Here is an 18,915-nt window from a genome sequence, read left to right as displayed (position 1 = left end):
GATTCATCTGCTGCACTTCATTACCCCACTCAGAGCATTAAGAATAGCTGGACTAAGGGCAGGTCATTTGACCCATCAAGTCTCCTCCCATAAGTCCGTGCGATTTGGAGTGCCGGGCATCCTCCAAACCTCGGGGGCAAATTCTCGAAGATAATACCGTTAAGAACGCTGTGAAAATTCTCCTAGATTCTCCTTAGCTAAAGATTCCGTATTTCAGTCTGACATTTATTTTATTAAGCCTTAACCGATGTTCCCACATCCTCCCAGTTGCCTGCAGCCATAAGGTTCCTTGTAGTATTTGATCATCTATAATGTTCACTCATGTACTTATCCTTATGGCTTGCAATCCTGTACTTAATTAGGTGTTCATCCAGTTATTTCTGGAATACTAATTGGCTTAGCCTTGAATGCTTTTGATGGGAATCCATTCCACACATTAAAACCTTTATGATCCACTACTTATTTTATGTTTCCCAACTTCTATTCCTGCATCCTCGATAACTGCCATCGTAAATTGGCCAAGTATGCATTATTCCATCTCTGGGTTAGAGTTTCCCCTCCTGATTCAATTTTTAAGATATAGATAAGTTCAATTCTGTTCTTTTGAAGGTAAACTGACTTCAACTGTCCACTAGATTCCAAACATAATCTTATAAAAAGAGTTTTACAGGGCTTATAGTCGACTGCCCTAGAGAAGCATCCCAGGAACTGCCCTAATAATAATGTTTAGTATTATCACAAGTAGGCTTACATTAACACTGCAATGAAGTTACTGTGAAAATCCTCTAGTCGCCACACTCCAGTGTCTGTTCGGGTACAATCAGGGAGAATTCAGAATGTCCAAATCACCTAACAGCATGTCTTTCGGTACTTGTGAGAGGAAGCCGGAGCACCTGGAGGAAAAACACGTAGACATAGGGAGAACATGCAGACTCTGCACAGACAGTGACCCAAGCGGGAATCGAACCTGGGATCCTGGAGCTGTCAAGCACCTGTGCTAACCACTGTGCTACCATGCTGCCCTTTTCATATCACTAGACTGCATTGGTTTACAATTATCTGCACCAAATGTAAACTGACTAAAAGATTAATAAGGAGGGAAAAATTAGAGTATGAGAGAAAGTTAACTTGAAATATAAAAATGAGCAGTAACATTTCTACAGCTTTTTAAAGAAGAAAATAGTTATCAGAATGAGCATTGATCCGATAGAATGTGAGTCTTGGGTATGAATAATGGGAAAAAAGGAGATGGCAGATCATTTGATCAGGTATTTGGCATCGGTTTTCACTGTAGAGGATACAGGTAACATCCCAGAAATAACAGTAAATCAGAAAATGGAAGGGCGGGAGGATCTTAAGAAAATTACAATCATCAGGGAAGTGGTACTGAACGAATTATCGGAATTACGGGTTGACAGGTCTCCAGGTCCCAATGGCTTTCTCCTGGAGTCTTAAAATAAGTGGTCAGTGAGATAATTGATGGGGTGGTTCTAATTTTCCAAAAATCACTATCATGGAAGGTTCCATTTGAATGGAAACTAGGGAATGCAACTCACTTATTAAAAAAGGGAGGGAGACAGAAAGCATGAAATTACAGGCCAGCTGACTTAACACCTGTCATAGGGTAAATGTTAGAAACTATTATTAAAGACATTGGCTACGATTTTGTGCCAGGATTCGCCGTGAGCTCAAACGCGACATAGGCGCAAAATATCGCGAGAGTCAGAAAACGAGAATCTCGCCGGCGAGGTCTCTTTTTCTGTTTTTCCCCGGCCCTCGCCGGTGATGAAACAAGGTTCCTACCCAGGGAGGCCGGGAATCTCACCTACATATATTTCAATGAGTTATGATATGATTAGCCGGCTTCCCTGCCTTATCATTTGCACACCCCCCCTCCCCAACGCCTTTGGAAAATCCCATCGCTGATGTGACGTGACGTCTGTGGGGTTTACAACTGCTTTTCATTAACGTGAAGCAGTTGCGTACAACCCAGCCTTGGCACTGCCCTTAGCACCATGGAACTGCCCCGGGAACTATTAGGGTGGCACTTCTGGGGTGGCACTGCCAGGAGGTAGTACCAGGGGAAGGTCCTTTGGGCACTTCATGGGGGGTGGGGGGTGGCTCCCTTTGTATGTGAGGCAATTTCCTTTCTTTATATCAGAGATCGAGGTGCCCTTTGGAAACGGCACCCTAATTTCAGGATACTCAGCTGCCGGCTGTTTCTGGCACCACCCCACTAGTGTGACGCCATGAACCACGCCTCCTGCTTTTTTTCATTCACCGTGTTTATAACATGGCGGGAAGAGCTGCCAGTTTTGGCACTGCTTTTCTCGCCTGAGCCAACATTTTTAAAAAGAAATATCATCCACCATAGCAAGGCACTTAGGTAAAACAAGGTAATCAGGCAAAGACAATATGGTTTTGTGAAAGGGACGTCATGTTTAACCAATTTACTGGAGTTCCTTGAAGAGGTAATATGTGCTGTAGATAAAAGGGAACCAATGGATGTACGGTACTTACATTTTCAGAAGACATTTGATGAGGTCATCAAAGGTTATTGCGGAAAATAAAAGCTTGTGGTGCAGGGAATAATATATTAGCATCGAAGGTTGGCTATCCTGTATCCTGTTTGTTAGCCAACCTTCGATGCTAATATATTATTCTGTATGTGTTCTGTGCTAAACAAAAATCCCTGGTCTAAGGTTGTCAACTGAACACCAGTTGGTCGTCTAATCAAGGATCCAGCAGAGAACGCATCATGAAATTTATTAAGCCAATGAATGAAGAATGAAGATTGAAATTCACCTCTATTCGATATAGAACATAGAACATAGAACGATACAGCGCAGTACAGGCCCTTCGGCCCACAATGTTGCACCGACATGGGAAGTCAAAAAACAAAAGCCATCTAACCTACACTATGCCATTATCATCCATATGCTTATCCAATAAACTTTTAAATGCCCTCAATGTTGGCGAGTTCACTACTGTTGCAGGTAGGGCATTCCACGGCCTCACCACTCTTTGCGTAAAGAACCTACCTCTGACCTCTGTCCTATATCTATAACCCCTCAGTTTAAGGCTATGTCCCCTCGTGCTAGCCATTTCCATCCACGGGAGAAGGCTCTCACTGTCCACCCTATCTAACCCCCTGATCATTTTGTGTGCCTCTATTAAGTCTCCTCTTAACCTTCTCTCTAACGAAAACAACCTCAAGTCCATCAGCCTTTCCTCATAAGATTTTCCCTCCATACCAGGCAACATCCTGGTAAATATCCTCTGCACCTGCTCCAAAGCTTCCACGTCCTTCCTATAATGCGGTGACCAGAACTGTACGCAATACTCCAAATGCGGCTGTACCAGAGTTTTGTACAGCTGCAACATGACCTCATGACTCCGGAACTCAATCCCTCTACCAATAAAGGCCAACACTCCATAGGCCTTCTTCACAACTCTAGCAACCTGGGTGGCAACTTTCAGGGATCTATGTACATGGACACCTAGATCCCTCTGCTCATCCACACTTCCAAGAACTTTACCATTAGCCAAATATTCCGCATTCCTGTTATTCCTTCCAAAGAGAATCACCTCACACTTCTCTACATTAAACTCCATTTGCCACCTCTCAGCCCAGCTCTGCAGCTTATCTATGTCCCTCTGTAACCTGCAACATCCTTCCGCACTGTCGACAACACCACCGACTTTAGTGTCGTCTGCAAATTTACTCACCCACCCTTCTGCGCCCTCCTCTAGGTCATTTATAAAAATGACAAACAGCAACGGCCCCAGAACAGATCCTTGTGGTACGCCACTTGTAACTGAACTCCATTCTGAACATTTCCCATCAACCACCACCCTCTGTCTTCTTTCAGCTAGCTAATCTCTGATCCACATCTCTAAATCACCCTCAATCCCCAGCCTCCGTATTTTCTGCAATAGCCTACCGTGGATATAACACAAGCAAAAATAGCAACTGCTGGACAATCTCAGCAGGTTTGGCAGCATCTGTGGAAAGAGAATGGAGCTGAGATGTCGATTGTGGATGACTCTTCGTCAAAGCCATGAAAGAACATCCACAGGTGTTGTGGATCTCTCCACTGACGCTGTCGGACCTGCTGAGATTGTCCAGCATCTGTTTCATATTCCAGCTGGTTCGCTGGGACCATGCTCGCCTGCTGCCTTGCCCCCTCCCCCCACCTAACAAGGTCGAGCAGCACTTATACAGCACTTGCACAGCCAACCCCACTCAGCTCGAAGCCATGGCACCGAGACAACCGGCCCCAAAATTTTGCGAAGTGGACCTGGGGAGGCTCCTAGATGCGGTTGAGGACAGAAGAAATATCCTCAAGCGTCCCAGAGTGAGACACTGGGCAGCTACTGCTGCCTGGGATGAAGTGACAGCGACAGTCTGCTCGAGAAGCGTGACCAGGAGGACTGGCCTCCAGTGCCGCAAGAAGGTCAATGACCCACACCAGGCAGCACGGGTGAGTTGGCACCACTCCCCTGCCCCAGAGATCTTTCGCCCAAATGCAAGCATCCACCCACCCAACCCTCCATGCGGCCCCGTCTCCCTTCAAACACCCCCAACTTTTCCTCCACCTCCCCCTGCCACTGTGAATCACGCGTGTGCTAATGATGCTCTCTCTATATCCCCATAGGGGAAGCTCTCCCACAATCGCTGGGAGAGGGTCCAGACTCGTGGAGGCGTGCTGGAAATACGAATCCTCACCTCCTTCGAGAAACAGGCCTGGCGGTGACGGGGGTGGCCAAGGACAGACCAGTCACCAATGCGGAGGTTGGTGCAAGCCACAGAGGTGATGATCCATCGGGCCCCACCCAGAGGACCTGTCACACGTGAGTTGTTATTGCCATGCACACTGACCCATCCCTCCCAATGACAACGTGTTGATTGTACCGCAGGTCCTCCAGCCGACGGCGCCGCCCATCCGGGGTGGGTCCCTCCCCTGCCTCCCATGAGACCATCTCGGAGGAGAGTTCCGAGGATGCCACAATCGACATGTCACAGCTGTCATCCCCGCCCTCCACTAACACAGATACAGGCAGCTCGGTGGGCATCGTTAGTGGTCAGGCTTCTGGGGCACAATCTGGTGAGCACCACATAGTTGCCGATGTAGATCAGGTGGAGGCAGTAACACCCAGGCGAGACAGCAGTCGGAGGTCTGCTGGATACCAGAACCCAGCTGGGTCCCAGCCTGATGCTGAGCCTATGGAACATTCTATCCCGGAGCTGATGGAGACGTTGAGAGCGGCCGGGACAGTCAGAGGAAGATGTCAGCGACACTCCAGGTCCACAGCCGACTCGAGGAGTCCCAGAGGCTTCGGGCGCAGGAGATGTCATCGTCAGTGCATGGCACTGAGGACAACACTGCCAGCTGGCGGCCGCAGTGAAGAGCCTGGTGCACGACGTCATTAGCATGAGTGAAAGTGTCGACGGCATGGCACAGTCGGTGATGGCCATGGCTGAGGGCATTGGTAGACTGTCCAACTCGTTGGGCGCTGACACGAACGCCATGCTCCAAACCCTTGCTGGCGATGTGAACGAGTTTGACGCCGCACACCAGCAGGAGTATGGAAACAAATGCAATAAGGTTGGGGCTGGCGTGCGGTACGGGGGGGGGGGGTCAGGACTGACTTGAGGTGTGAGGGCGGGGAGGGGTTGGTCTACCACGGGACTCTGCTATCGGGCTGCCCGCTCAAGATAGTATTCCATATCATGCATAAATTTGCATGGTGTGGAACACTGAATTGCATCCCGCTTTACAACCGCAGGGCGATGGTAATTCAACTAGTGCAATTCAACTCCAGGGGAAAGCATAAAAATAAATAATGTTTATTGTCACAAATAGGCTTACATTAACACTGCAATGAAGTTACTGTGAAAAGTCCCTAGTCGCCACATTCCGGCGACTAGACAGGACATAGCCTCACAATCGGGAAATCCTTCCCTTGAGCTGTGGCGAGGTTGCTGCCAGCATGAGACCAACAGGATTGCCCATGTCTGCAATACAAGGATGTTGACAAGTATGACCTCACGTCAATCAACATCTGAGACGATGTATTGAAGACCCTTACTGCTGACTGGGGCGTCTACACACAAGCAGTCAGGAATGGGGTGGACAAAGCAGACGACAAAATAAATGACTGGATGGCCAGCGGTGGAAGGGATTGCCAATCATGAGTCTGCCTCCACAGCCATAAGATATAATGTTCAAACCAGAAGTGACATACACCCTGGGAGTAGTCCATCCTCTCACGAGATGAACGAATGCCAAAGTAACCCTAATTAGTGAGTTAGTTATTTCTTCGGAGTTCTATGATTTTTTTTACATCTGGAAATGATAAAATTCCTTTATTTCAGAATGAAGGGACCAAAGTAATAGAAACAGAATTAAGATAGAAATATTAAAATTAGATTTACTAAAATTGGAATAGGAGAAAAATAATGGTTTCTGGATGTGAGGAACAAAGCAATTAATTGTCTTTCTTAAAACTCTCAATCGTTATTAATAGAGTTTTTTAAAGGCACAGTGTTTTGGGGGCAGCATGGAGGCACAGTGGTTAGCACTGCTGCCTCACAGCTCCAGGGAGCCGGGTTCAATTCCGGCCTTGGGTGACTGTGGAGTTTACACGTCCTCCCCATGTCTGCGTGGGTTTCCTCCGGTTGCGCCGGTTTCCTCCCACGGTCCAAAGATGTGCAGGTTAGGTGGATTGGCCATGATCAATTGCCCTTAGTGTCCAAAAGATTAGGTGGGGTTACGGGGATCGGGTGGAGGCGTGGGTTTAAGTGCAGTACTCTTAAGGACAAGGTTGGTGCAGACTCGATGGGCCGAATGGCCTCCTTCTGCACTGTAAATTCTATGATTCTATGAATTAGGGTTTTCATTGGTGTGTGTGTGTGTTTGCATATTTACATGTGTGAATCTGTGTGTTTGTATGTATGACTCTGTGGGTGGAATCTTACATTCGGTACACAGAATGCTGACACAGAATGCTGACTGAGGCAAGAAAATCGGTGTGCAGCTCTCCAGCTGTGCAGCTGACTTTTCTCTCCAGATTCCCTGGCACAGTGTGCACAGAAAACCTGGGGGGGGGTTCGTGGTAACGCTGGTAAGATGGTGCCCAATGAAACTGGCAATGCCAGCTCCACAGAGATCAGGTTCCAATTTTCAACGACACTCCGATCTGTGATGAAAAGAATACCCTCATCCAACCCCCACTGCCTCCCCCTCCCCCCCTACCACCGCCTCCCCCATCATGGATAAGGGGAACCCTCCTCCCACCAGCACTGTGGGAATGCAACCACCCCACACACCTATGGGGAATCATCCTGCCCCCAATGGAGCTCTCCAGAGGGCCCTCCCTGGCACTGCCTCACAGTGCCACTCTGGAAGGTTTCCTTGACTGCTTCAAGTTTTGCAAAAACAGTTGTAAACTGTGGAATTCTTCATAATAATAACAATAACCTTTATTATTGTCACAAGTAGGCTTACATTAACACTGCAATGAAGTTACCGTGAAAGGCCCCTAGTCGCCACATCCCGGCACCTGTTTGGAGACACAGAGGAAAACTTCAGAATGCCCAAATTACTTAACAGCACGTCTTTCGGGACTTGTGAGAGCACACGGAGGAAACCCATGCAGACACAGGGAGAACATGCAGACTTCACACAGACAGTGACACAGGCCGGGAATCGAACCTAGGACCCTGGCCCTGTGCAGAAACAGTGCTAACCACTGTGCTACCGTGCTGAGATACAGAGCGAGTATACACCCCTCAGAGGAAAAGGCTCCACTTCACACAAGAAATAAATGTGGGGGAACTTAGGTTGGGAAGCCCATTAAGCATAATTAAATTTATTAAAATGTATTGAAATGAGATTCCCACTCAGCGAGGTGTGGGGAAAATCAGAGAACGAGATTCCGCCGCCAAGATTCTTCTTTCAGTGGCCTCGCAAGATTTTCTGGCGGCAGAAAATTCCAGCCTACGAATCTACACCTCCTGGTTGCACAAAGGTATAATATTTCTGGGCTGTTTTGAAGCAGTAGACAGCAGTCCCTTTGAGGACCATTGCTGATCACTCACTGCCCATTACTACTCAGTAGAGTTTGCACACTCTTCCCATTTATACCGTCGTGACGTTGCATTGAAATCTTATATGCCTCATAAGAGCCAATTTGAAATACTTTAAGAAGAATCTTCTCTGATTTATTCAGGTACCTGGAATTATCCCTTTCCCTGGACAAAGTAATGACAGGCGTGTTCGAAACACTAACAGGGTAGCTTATGTGCAGCAATCTGCTGCTACTCCATTCCGATAGAGCAGACTGAATTAGAGTGACACTTTCCAAACTGAAACCTGAATAACGACGGATCGTCATCATAACAGAATTTACAATAGTGTACCCTTTGAAAGAGGATTAACTTGAGGCACTCATCTATTACCAAATACTGAGAGATATGCTGGACGAACATGGCCTGGGAAACACAAGCCACGCTGCTCAGGGTGGCATGCTAGCATGGTGGTTAGTACTGGTGCTTCACAGTGCCAGGGACCCGTGTTCATTCCCAGCTTGGGTCACTGTCTGTGTGGACTCTGCGCGTTCTCCCCGCAGCTGCATGAATTTCTTCCGGGTGCTCCGATTTCCTCCCAGAGTCCAAAAATGCGCAGGTTAGGTGGATTGGCCATACTAAATTGCCCATTAGCGTCCAATGGTTAGGTGAGGTTACGGGGATAAGGTAGAAAAGTGGGCATAGGTGCAGTGCTCTTTCAGAGGGTCGGTGCAGACTTGATGGGCCGAACAACCCCCTTCTGCACTATAGGAATTCTATAATTTGAGGAACAAATTACTATTTGAGGAAAGAAAACAAGCAGTGCTGCAGCTGACTTACCCCTTTTCCCCGAATTATACTAAACTATAGTTTCTCAGACTGTTAATGTGATCCTTTATCTCACTTAGGATGTGTATTATAACTATTAGCTATGTGCCATTTCTATGAAGATGATGATGTATGTGGTGCCTTCGTGGTTGTCAGCAAATTATTTTCTGATGTATAGGGATCTGCTAAAGCAGCCTATGTGTTAAATATTCTCGTGAGCACCATCTGTTACAAAGACATGGGAATCTTGGGAGTCGATGATAGTTTCAGGGACAAAGAAATGCTTATTGCTGAGGGATTTTCAAAGAATATTTTGGAAATTTGTATTGGAAATTTGTGTTGGAAAATATATTTTAGGAAAAGTAAGTCAAGAATGGTAGGGTAAATGAACTGGAGAATAAGATAATGTGGAATGAATGCATTGCTCAACAAGTTGCAGTGGGAGATACATCGGCGCATACAGGTGCAAGTGTGTGTGACTGAGTAAGTGTGTTTGTATAGTTGTGGCATGTATATTAAATATGTCTGTATATATATAACTCTAGATATAAAATCTGTGTATATTTGTAAGTATATACATCTAAGCTACAATATTTTACATTATTTTATTTTATAGATTTATATATTGACATGTTTGTACCTGTCAGCAGCTTTTCACATGAAATCTCAAACTTCCAAACTTGACTTTTCTGTATACCCCATTATAATTTTAAACCTGCTGGAGCCTCGAGTGAAAAGGGTCAAATGTACAGAATTAGGAGAACAAGATTTGGAGCAATTTTTTTAAACAGTGTTTACCTTTATTCCATCTTGCTGATGGAAATTATTAGATTTTAGATATTAGTGGCCTTGGCCTGGATTTTCCTTTCTTTGTCCTCAGGAAAATGTATGGATACATGGTAAAGCCAGGAGCCTGGGAGCTAAGTTTGGGGGCGGGGTGGGGAGCAAGGGAGGGGCACTTCCACTTGCTGTTCCGACTTTGACATGACCTCAACCCAACCCACTATCCTGGGTCGACGATCATTCTGTGCCTCAGGTGGGCTCCTGTAGGCTCTCTGCCAGCAAGGGGAGCTTCCCACTGTGCTGCCAAGTATAACCTCCGGAGAGTGCTGCAGAGTGATTGTTGCTGCATTACCTAAAGGGCTGGGCACTTTAAACTAAAGGAGCAGGCGGGACGCTCAAGCTGAAGGAGGGGAAGGCACATTTTAGACCTTGACCTCAGGCATTTAGTCTACTGGGAATGAATGGATAAGGGGCATTGGGTCTTCCACCACTATCCCAGGCATTATTGCTTCCTCACTCCCAATGACATTGGAAGATAAAAGGGATAACTTCCTGGTCCTCACTTCACTGTAATTTATATGTGGTTGGATGGTAGGGGCCGTTGACTTTCCCATGGGAATGGAGGAAAGAAAATCTAGGTTGGAGAACAGCACGGTGGAGCAGTGGTTAGCATTGCTGCCTCATGACGTCGAGGTCCCAGGTTCAATCCCGGCTCTGGGTCACTGTTTGTGTGGAGTTTGCACATTCTCCCCGTCTTTGCGTGGGTTTCGCCCCCACAACCCAAAGATGTGCAGGTTAGGTGGATTGGCCATGCTAAATTGCCCCTTAATTGGAAACAAAAATGAATTGGGTGCTCTAAATTAAAAAAGAAAAGAAAATCTAGGTTGGGCGAAAAGGCACTGGTAGGTTACACTGTCACATCTTCCAACTGTTGCCCTTGTTAACCTAAGATGAGTTTCCGATTATTCTGCACCATCACCAAACTGCCAATTCCATCTCGATGGCATTTCCTCTGATCCCGCTTCAACTCACCTGCTGCTGAAACTCTCATCCTTGACTTTTTTTACCTCTAGGTTTGACTATTCAAATGGTCTGAAAGCTGGCCACCCATAAGCTGGCCACCCATCCCCACCCTTCATAACATTGTGTTCAAGCAAAATCCGACTGCCTGCAGCTTAGTTCACTCCAAATCTCATTCACCTATCATTGGTTTCCCAGCTGACAAAGCCTCAACTTCAAATTCCCAATTCTTGTTTTCAACTTGTTCATGGCCTTGCCCCTCCTTATCTGCGCAGCCTCCTCCACCCCTGGAATACTTTGAGATCTCGGCACAGTTCCAATTCCGGCCTCTTCTGTTAATCCCTGGTTTTAAATTGTTTAACCAGGGGGGCTATGCTTTCAGCACCGCCTTGATCCAAAGTTATGGAATGGCTTGTAAACCTCTCTGCCTCTCTACATCTCTCTCCCATTTTCAAATTCTCCTTCAAGTGTATCTCCTTGCTTGTCTGTCTTTATTTCCCCTTCTCATTCAGTGTAAAAAATAAGCCAAAAATATTTTTATTGGTATGATGCTTGTTAAGTACCTTTGGATGTTTTACCAACTTAAATGTGCTCATGCAAATCCTTTTTATTGTTTACCTCTCTATTTTTGGACAAGATGGGGGTGAAACGTCCAGGCCCTTAAGTCTCAATATTACATTGTCTTTGTATGTGCCTTCTGAGAAGACCACACTTATTGCCAACCCCTAGTCTTTTCACAGGACAGGAAAGAGTCAGCAACCTTGGTGGGGACTGAAACCATATATAAATTGGACCCGATATGGAGGGCTGGTTTCTTTGGCGAGCCAGTTGAGTTTTTACAACAATCCAGCAACTTCATGCTCACTTTTGCTGACACTAGATTTTCATTTCTGGGATTCTTCTAAAACGGAATTATTATTCTCAAATTCTAATTACTCTGGATTATTGGTTCCAGTTTATAGGTTACTAATCCAGGACCACATCACCACACAACTGCGTCCATTATAACTTTAAAGGTAATATACTGATCATCCAGTGAGAATATTTAGGGTGAAATTTAGTTCAGGCGATGGAGTCCCCACACATCAGCTGGACAACCGTTGAGAGCTGCTTATCACTTTTCAACGGCAGGCCCAAAGCATTTTCAGTGTAGTCAGACATACGCAAACAGCATCGAGCCTCCCACTCAGTCGGATGGCAACCCCAACACCCCCCACCCCCCCAGAGCTGCTGGCCAATTAGAGAGGCAGCTCTCCATTATTGGCAGTGCCTCCAGGAACAGTGGTCACTGCCATTCTTGTCCTGAGGCTTTCACGAGGGATTGTTACTGGATCCCTGTAGACACATGAGTGTGGGCAGGTCATGGATCATGGGAAGAAGGTTAATGGCGAAAAGGTGGTGAGGGGGTCAGGTGCGAAGGACAGCGTTGGCTGTTAGTTGCACCTCACTGCAAACCCCTCCCCTCATCACCACCACCGTCACCACCACTTCCTGATGCCAGGTCGTACGAGGGGGCATTGAGTGCCTGTCAACGAGGAACCTTCCTGCAAGGCCAGAGGCAAACGCAACAGGGTTTGCTGAGGAGCCTTTGAGAGCTAAGTGAGACCAGTGAGTCCCATTAAAACCCTGAGCCACCATTTAATCCCAGTGGGCTCAGGGATAATTTCTTTCAAGTGGCTCTTTAATGAGCCTAATTGATAGCCTGCCACCAGTGGAACAGTTTCCTTGCCTCCAGGACTGGAATGCATGTCCACTCACCCAATTCCCCCTGCCGCTGCCCATTGTGCCCCCTCTAGGTGGCTGCATCAAATCCAGTATGCAGTGTGGTGATTCCCTCATTCATATGAAACATGAAAGTAGGACTGACAATTCTGGTATCAGAATTCAAAATCTTACTGGTACCTGTAAATGTAATTGAGTGTTTACAAGTCCTGATCCCGAGTAAATATTGCAATTTTAACATCTGAATGTGGTTTAAAGGTTTGGAGTGGGATTTTTTGCATGCCCACCGCCCCGTAGAGGAAATGGGCTGCCAGAGGCTGGATCTTCTGATCCTGTTGCTGTCAACGGATTTCCCCTTTTTCGCAGACTCCGTTGCTGGGGATCCGTGGTGGGAGGTCACCGTTGGGGGAACCGGCTGGAGTGGGAATGAGGATAGAAATCAGTGTGGGGCCCAGTAATTGCTCTGAATTACTTTCAGAATGGTCGAATAAGAAGCTTCTTTCCCCTACTGAACTTGGTGAAATCATAAATATTGTCTGTTGGAAATAACTATCATTTTGAAATTATAACACACAAGAGAAATGTCTCCCCTTTATTATCAGTTTTACTGTTGAAAAAAGGAGTAAAGGCCGATGTCTATATTTTCTGCTACATTTGGGCAGATTGGCCAATTATGTTAGACAGATCAAATGGAAAACATGCAAATCTTTTCTTGCCAACGCACTGTGATTGCAGATACATTAGAATTATGTTAGCCCATTGCTACAGTTCAGTCATAATAGCAGAAGCAGATAATAAGAAGGGATGCAGCCTGTCTCTTTCATCCTCCTCAGAAAGATTGATGGCAATGTTATCGGTACAACATCAATGGTTTTGCAATAGAAAGTGCAGAGAGTAGATGATAATGACATTCATATCAAAGAATCACAGTTTCTAGGTCACAGTGGAGAGAAATTTACAGTGGAAATAATTGTTCTCTGCTTTAGCATGGGAGGCGTGGCTCGGGTCTCCCTTTGAACCTGTGTAGACCTACAATCAATTTCAAGTAATCGGATACTTTGTTAAGTGAACACCTCGCTGACATGATGTCTTTATGGAAGTGGATGGACTAACTTGGAAGGTCCTACCCTCTAGTGCCTTCAACTTCACCGAGATTCTTAAAATAACAATCAAAGATTAGGTCAAGGGATCTCTGTTCACATCACATCTTTGTAACTTAATCTGATCATGCAGATTGCAATGCAGCTTTCATTTGATATGTTTTCTGCTTTGTTCAATCAAGGTTTTTGACTAGAAGGACAGACAGCTGAATCTTCTTCGGAACATAGGCAACCTCATGACAAAACTACAACTTTGAAAATGTTCTCTTGTATTCAGTTGTTTCTGTTCATGCTGTATGTCTCTACCGACACAACAAATCTATTCACTATATCTCTATGCATACAATAGATGCTTTACAGGCAATTTAAATGAAACAATAGGAGCTCAAATCTCCAATCGCAATGTTAGGCACAGCAGAGCTTTATAAAACCATCAGAAATACATGATTTACAGTGCACAACTTTAATTAATTTTTAGAAGAAATGTTACCAATAATCCAGGTCATTATTTTTTATTAAATCCTACTCAGCTCTTAACAACCTCGTGGAGATAAAATCAATTCAAATGTTTTTGGCATAAAATTACTATTGTACCTCCACCTATATGCCTGAGCTATTCTGGAAGGGCACTGGCTGCCATATTGGATTGGGTATCCAGAGCGTGGTACAAGTTGACACGTTTTACCTTAAAGTGGCTGTTGAAAGTCACTCAAAAAATGTCCAGAAAATGGTCAGAATTTATCTTTGCGGCCCAGGAGAAGCAGGGCTGCCCCTCAAGGGCTACCCCAAGATCACCTCTCCTCCCCCACCAACAGATCACCCAGCTTGCCAGTTCATTCCCGTCTCCCCAGTGAGGTTACAAGTGGCTTTTAAGTGAGCCCAAATCAGGTCTCAGGTTGACATGGGCCTGCGTGCGGCGCAGTTGCTCTATTGACCACAAGTCAAGTTCCTCCTACATTGTTACCTTTGAGGAAGTAACTGATGTAAGATTATCTCTCATGGAACTTACAGCACTCTCGTCTCCAAGGTCCAACCATGACATTGTTGTGAAACTTGCTGCTACTGTTGTTTGGACAACAGGAGCCTACCGAGCAAAGTTTGAATACCAACTCACTGATTCTTCCTCCTACCTCCTGCTGAACCTTGACCTGACCAGCTAACATCATCCACTGTGGCTATTCACCTGATCAAAGATCAACTGCCCTCTGCTGTCAGTTTTAAATACCATCTGGATGGAAAACTCTTCAACCTGAGTTGCCTTCATGCCAAAACTAAACTGTCCACTTTAGACATAATGATCTATGGTTTCTGGATGTTTGCAGTGTCATTGCCCATTCTGCACTAGATTGGCAAACCACTCTCGATCTCTTCAATTCTGCATACAAGAAACTTGGCTTGACCACGAATGTTGTCAAAGAAAATTCAAATATCAATCCACATCTTTCTTTATTTATTCAAGGGATGTGCGCTTATCTGGATAGGCCATAAATTGTTGCCCATCCCTAATTGCACTGGAGAAGGTGGTGGTGGACTGCCTTCTTGAAGCACTGCAGTCCATGTGGTGTAGGTACAGTGCTGTTAGGGAGGGAGTTCCAGGATTTTGACCCAGCGATAGTGAAGAAACGTATTTCCAGGACAGGATGGTGAGTGGCTTGGAGGGGATCTTCAAGGTGATGGTGTTCCTATGTGTCAGCTGCCCTTATCCTTCCAGGTGGCAGTGGCCATGGGTTTGGAAAGTGCTGTCGAAAGAGCCTTGGTAAGTTCCTTCAGTGCATCTTGTAAGTGGCACACTCTGCTGTCACTGTGCATCAGCCAAAATTTCGGCATCCCATATATTTTGAAGGAGATATATCTTCCGGTGGCGTTTGCGAGTGGGTCGGCCGCAATGCGAGGAGCTCCCGCTAGTGGCCACTACCTATGGCGCTTTCGGGGGTTTCCCCGATTTTTCGCTCTCCCTCCCGATTGTTGTCGGCCTTTGTGGCCGTACCGGGCATCAAGCGGGGCCGGTTTGAAAACCGGCGAGGAACCCTGCGCGAGTGTCGGCCGGCTGGAGCTGAGGCGTCGAGCCCAGGGCGCGCAGCGGTCGGAGCAGCGGGGGCGGAGCCAAATGGAGGACGGGGGAGCAGGCCCGAAGCCAGAGCATGATGTAGTGAAGATATTCCACATCGGGTGGCTCCCGCCTAGAATGGGTTCGTTTTAAGAAGTCCGGTCCCAGGCGAAGAATACAAAAAAGAAGCGAAAGAAGTTTTAAAGAAAGTTTGTGAAAAAATGTTTTCTTTTTCTCTTGAAGGAAGACATTTTTTTTTTTTTTAGAAAGATTGAAGAAGGAAAGAAGAGAGAAAAAAAAGAAAAATAATAAATCGTTAAAGGATGCGAAAAGCAGCGTCGAAGAAGGGAGAAAACGTGGGCTCGCCATTGAATGAGAGGACCAGCAAAAGCGCTGACACGATGGCGGCGGCTGGACCGCATGGTGGGGCTGCACTGCTTACGGTGGAAAAGATGACCGAGTTGATGGCTGTGGAGCTGGAAGAGCAGTTTGCGAGGCACATGGAGGCTTTGAGGAAGGAGATGGCGGTCGCATTGAAGTCATTGGTGGAGGAGACAATCACCCCGGTGAGGGTAGCTGTGGCAAAGACATCGGCCGAGGTGAGAGAGCAGGATGAGAAGATGAAGGAAGTGGAGGAGGCCATGTCGCAGCACACCGACCAGCTCACCTCGATGGGGGATGAGCTGCGGAGGGTGATGGGGGTTAACAGAGGACTCCGAGCAAAGCACGAAGACTTGAAGAACCGCTCGAGGCGGCACAATCTGAGAATTGTGGACTTGCCCGAAGGGGCAGAGGGCCCAAGGCCAACAGAGTACTTCGCTAAGAGGTAGAACCCCTCCCGGTACAAGCTGGACCGAGCTTATTGGTCATTAAGGCCGAAGCCCAAAGTGAATGAACCGCCAAGAACAGTAATTATCTGCTTCCATAAGTAGGGCATGAAGGAGAAGGTGTTAAGCTGGGCGGAGCAGAAGCGCGAGGTGCAGTGGGATGGTGCTAGAGTTCGGATTTATCTGGACTTGACGGTGGAGTTGGCAAAAACACGAGCGGTGTTCGGGCAAGTGAAGGCGGCACTGTACAAGCAGGTGCGATTTGGTATGGTATACTCGGCCAAGCTGAGGGTGGCGTATAACGCCACTGACTTTTATTTTGAGACAGTGGAGGCGGCTGAGGCGTTCATGAGGGCAGAAGGCTTGGTACAGACGTGAGGAGCGGAGCTGGAAGAGAGACTGTGGACTGTGATTGGGGAGCTGGAAAATGTATAAATGTTATAACTTTCTTTTCATTGATGTGAATTGCAATTTGCTTCACATTGTTACAGAGTTCAAGTTATTGGTTGGATTGATTGGCATTCTGTGTTGCGACAGTTATATCTTATTTTAGTGAATTGTATCGGTTTTTTTTCTCTGGGACTGGGTGGGAGAGGACGGTATACCTTGGGGAGGGTGGGGAGCCACCCGCGCTAGCTAACTAAAGTTGGCTAGTGAACAGAGGTGAGGTGAGAGGAGGGCTGCGGACATTGGAGCCTGGATAGCTGGTTTTGATGGGCCTACGAGGCGAGCGAGGGGGGGGGGGGGCGGGGGGAAGGGATCGATACTGGGAGAAATGTAGGATGGGATTCTGGGAGGGGGGAGGGGATCGATGTTAATAATGGATAGGGGTGGGTCAGGCTCATGGGGCAGGGCCCGGGGATATGATGATGGTGGATAAGAAAGGTGGGGGGGGGGGGTGTGAGAGACCCCCAACTAGGATAGTCACGTGGAACGTGAGGGGGTTAAGAGGTTCAGTCAAGAGGTCAAGGGTGCTTGCGCATCTTAAAAGTTTGAAAGCCGATGTAGCAATGCTGCAGGAGACTCACCTGAGGGTGAAGGACCAGGGGAGACTTAAAAAGGGCTGGGTTAGTCAGGTGTTTCACTCTGGATTTGACAGAAGGGCTCGAGGGGTAGCGGTAATGGTCAGCAAAAGAGTACGTTTCCAGATGGAGAAGGTGGTGGCAGATCAGGGGGGTAGATATGTGATTGTGACAGGGGCGCTGGAGGGGAGGTTAGTGGCGCTGGTGAGTGTATATGGTCCCAATTGGGAAGATGTGGGATTCGCGAAGAAGGTGTTTTGGGCCATCCCCGACTTGGACACACACAAAGTGATAGTGGGGGGGGACTGGAACATGGTGCAGGAGCCAAGGTTGGACAGGTCACGGCCTTGCTCGCTGGTCCCATCAGGGAGAACGAAGGCGTTGGTTGGGCTAATGGTGGAAACGGGAGGGGTGGACCTTTAGAGTTTTCTGCACTCGAGGGAATGGGAGTACTCGTTTTTCTAGGCAGTCCATAAGGTATACTCGCGGATCGACTTTTTCGTGGTGGGAAAGGCTTTGCTGGCTGGGGTTAAGGGGTCGGAATACTCGGCAATTGCAGTATCAGATCATGCTCCGAATTGGGTGAATATGGTACTGGAGAAGGGGGCAGCGCAGAGGCCGGGGTGGAAATTAGATGTGGGACTTTTGGGGGACCAAGGGTTCTGTGACAAAATTGAAAAGGTAATTAAGGAATATGTAGGTTTCAACTCTACGGGTGAGGTGTCGAAGGCAGTCTGGGAGGCTCTAAAGGTGGTGCTGAGAGGTGAGGTGATCTCATTTAAGGCCAGGGTGGACAAAGAGGAGAGGTTGGGGCGGCAGAGGGTAATAGATGTGATGTTGGAGGTAGATAGGAGTTATGCAGAAGATGGGGACCAAGCGAAGTTGGAAAGATGGAAGGAACTACAGGCGAGCTTTGTCTGACTATCTACCAGGAAGACGGTGCGCCAACTGAGGAGAGCAAGGGGTGAAGTTTACGAGCATGGAGAAAAGGCGTATGTTAGCAGGTCAGCTCTGGAGGGAGGCAGCGGTAAGGGAAACTGTTCAGGTGAGGGACAGGGCAGGGAAGTTGGTGATGGCTCCAGATCTGATTAACAAGGTCTTTGAGGAATTCTATGAGAGGTTGTACAAATCAGAGCCACCTGGGGGAGACCGGGAGATGCAGGAATTTCTAGATGGGTTGGAGTACCTGAGGTTAGGGGAGAGGGTCGGGGCTACATTAGAAGGAGTGATCGTGGAGCAAGAGATAAAAGATGCGATTGGGAGGATGCAGTCCAGGAAGGTGGCAGGGCCGGATGGGTTTCTGGTGGAATATTATTAAAAAATCAAGGATAAGCTGGCACCCCTGATGGTGGGGATGTTTGAAGAGGTGATAGGGAAGGGGGTGTTGCCACAAATCTTGGGGCAGGCATCGAATTCCCTGTTGCTAAAAAAAGATAAGGACCCGACTGAGTGTGGGTGGTATAGGCCCATGTCACTTTTAAACGTGGACGCAAAA

This window comes from Scyliorhinus torazame, chromosome 2 (genome assembly GCF_047496885.1).
Source record: "Scyliorhinus torazame isolate Kashiwa2021f chromosome 2, sScyTor2.1, whole genome shotgun sequence".
Classification (NCBI taxonomy): domain Eukaryota; kingdom Metazoa; phylum Chordata; class Chondrichthyes; order Carcharhiniformes; family Scyliorhinidae; genus Scyliorhinus; species Scyliorhinus torazame.
The sequence above is the reverse complement of the archived record's forward strand: the minus strand, read 5'-3'. Positions refer to the sequence as shown.